This window comes from Buteo buteo, chromosome 2 (assembly GCF_964188355.1).
Source record: "Buteo buteo chromosome 2, bButBut1.hap1.1, whole genome shotgun sequence".
In the NCBI taxonomy this organism is placed as follows: domain Eukaryota; kingdom Metazoa; phylum Chordata; class Aves; order Accipitriformes; family Accipitridae; genus Buteo; species Buteo buteo.
This window is the reverse complement of record NC_134172.1, coordinates 1,797,762-1,798,451: the sequence shown is the minus strand read 5'-3', so window position 1 is coordinate 1,798,451 and position 690 is coordinate 1,797,762.

The following is a 690-nucleotide window of genomic DNA, read 5'->3' as shown; positions in this document are numbered from 1 at the left end:
CCCCCCCCTTTCTGCCTGCCCTACATAGCGGGGCCATCCCAGTACAGGCTCTGCTCCGGGCTGGGGGCCAGCAGGGCCCCCCCCCGGCAGCGAGACACGGCCAGCCTGGGACATGGGGACACACGTGTCACGAATGCGGGGCCGGGGGGGGGTCTCAGCAGCTGTGTCCCCGTGTGTCATGAGCGCGGGGGGTCTCAGCAGCCTTGTAGCCCCATGTCATGAGCGCGGGGGGTCTCAGCAGCCACGTGCCCACGTGTTACGAGCGTGGGGGGGGGTCTTAGCAACAATACAACCATGTGGCATGAGCGTGGAGGTCTCGGCGGCCATGCACCCGCGTGTCACGAGCCACGGGGTGGGGGGCTCAGCGGTTGTCTACCCACTTGTCACGAGCGTGAGGGTCTCGGCAGACGTATACCCACGTGTCGTGAGCATGGGGTGGGGGGGGGTCTCAGTAGCCGTGTACTCACATCTCATGAGGGTGGGATGGCTCAGGAGCTGTGCACCCGTGTCACGAGCGTGGGGGGTCTCAGCAGCCGTGCGCCCACATGTCACGAGCGCGGGGGGTCTCAGCAGCCGTGCGCCCACATGTCACGAGCGCGGGGGGTCTCAGCAGCCGTGCGCCCACATGTCACGAGCGTGGGGGGTCTCAGCAGCCGTGCGCCCACATGTCACGAGCATGGGAGGTCTCAG